This window comes from Aplysia californica, unplaced genomic scaffold (assembly GCF_000002075.1).
Source record: "Aplysia californica isolate F4 #8 unplaced genomic scaffold, AplCal3.0 scaffold00100, whole genome shotgun sequence".
Lineage (NCBI taxonomy): Eukaryota > Metazoa > Mollusca > Gastropoda > Aplysiida > Aplysiidae > Aplysia > Aplysia californica.
In genome coordinates, this window is record NW_004797370.1 from 517,574 (window position 1) to 519,752 (window position 2,179).

Below are 2,179 nucleotides of genomic sequence, written 5' to 3' on the forward strand. Positions count from 1 at the left end.
TCCCTCGAAAGCCTTAAAATATGGTCTTGGTCTTGCATTGACAATAAATATAAACGAAGTGAGTCCGAATAGAGAAAAAATTATATTCAGAATCTGAATTGAGTCCAGCATGACCTCCGTTCCGACTTCCAACCCTTGTTCCTAAATACAGTCAAACCTGCCCTGACGGCCACCTCTATAAGACGGTCACCTGTACAGACGGCCACTTTCCATTTCCCCCCTATGCTCATCCGGGGTGAGAATAGAAAAACGATCTACCTCTCACCCCGGGTGAGAATTGCCAGCGTAGGCTATTCTCACCCGGTGCGAAACAAGACCTGCTTTTCCTCATTTTGGAATACTGTCTATCGGTGTGGATGATCAAATTGATAAAAGCCAAGAAAAAATTATGTTATAGCACAAAAGTAAGCTAATTTGATCGTCTTCAAAGATGCTATGGCTATTTCACTTTTCGAATCGAGCCGAACTACGCGGGTCGCCATTTTGTTTTGCCCGGAAGTTCTCGCAAGATCTACTCCTCCCCTCTCTCTCTCTCTCTCTGTCTCTTTCTGAATACTGTCTATCGGTGTGGACGATCAAATTGACCAAAACAAAGTTAAAAAATGATGTTAAAACACAAAAGTAAATTAATTTGGTTGTCTACAAAGATGCTACAGCTATTTAACTTTTCGAATCGAGCCGAACTACGCGAGTCGCCATTTTGTTTTGACCGGAAGTTCTCGCGCTACTCCTCTCTCTCTCTCTTTCTCTCTCTCCACTGCCCACAGACAAAATTGTACGCTTTTGGTAGGCTACAGTTGTAATGGAACGTTTGTTCACGGCACAGAATTCTACAATGTTTCTGTTATCACAGTGTAGAATTCTGTGGTTTAGGATGAACGCAAAATTTGTTGGCCTAGATCTAGGCTATAACGGTGAACGCGCACCGGGTGAGAATAGCCAAAAGACTCGCCTGCACTATTCTCATCCCGGGTGAGACGAGGTGGCCTTTTTCTATATAATTTAACTGTGTAAAACGGACACCTGTCCAACACGGTCGCGGCCACCATATTTTAACACACAACCCCTATCACGCAAAGCAATAACACCTGTCTTAGACGGCCACCTTAGTGACTCCATTACGTTACGTTTTGTCATAAATTGGGGGATTAGCGATTAGCTACACAAAAAATTACAAGTTACGTACATGTACACAGGCAATATAATCTTTCATAAACCAAGATCAATGCATTAAGCAGTACAACTGAACTCATGCATATAAAGTAAAGTGACCAGGAAAGGGATGGTTCGTTGGGATCAAGCTGAACTGAAAGGAACTGAAAACAATAATAATAGCAGTCAGTCGCAGTGACCAACGACACCGTTGACTGAAACACATGACTCATTTTTCTTAATAAAACATTCAAATTCAGAGAAAAAACGCCCATACTTTGCTTTCATTACTACAGAATCAGATAAATATTACAAAAAAGAAAGAACATGTTGGAGAAAATTCACAGAAAGCCTTCATACCTTTGTTACAGTGGACTGTACATCACAATCAAAATAAATTATGCGCTAGATAGAAACCGGAAGTCTATGCCAAACAATAGTCTCGCAGCAATTTACGTCAGGCATCGATTTCTCATAATAATTTATAAATTATTATAATGACATTAGTCTCACAGTCAGGTGCTGTAATGGTACCAAGAGAAAAAAACATTTGACTATAATAATATCTAGATAATGATTTGCTTTATATTTTAAGGTGTTATAGAAAGCTTTAATGTATCAGTCGGCATCGAGGAGCCTTAGATTAGGACTTGGCACGAAAAGTGAAAAAAGGGGGCGTGATGAAAAGTGACGGTAGCTAAAAAGGATGAATCACTGCGTCAACTGGCATGTAAAGCAGGGAGTGGAGAAACTGGAAACAGCCAGCGGTTCGGTAAATTAACCCACGCATTGGGACGAAGTGGACTCTATACAATGCGACAATGAGCTTGCTTTACACTCGATTAGGTCTACCTCAACTCGCTTACTGATTTTTTTTACGTCAGGGTTTTGTTACAATGCATGTGGAGGGGGGTATGTGTGAGTACGTGTAGGCCGATGTGCGCGCACGCGCGTTCGTGTATCATGTTGCCCTTGTGAGTGTTAGCTGTTTGTAAGTGCGTGCATGATCCCCCCCCCCTCTCTCTCT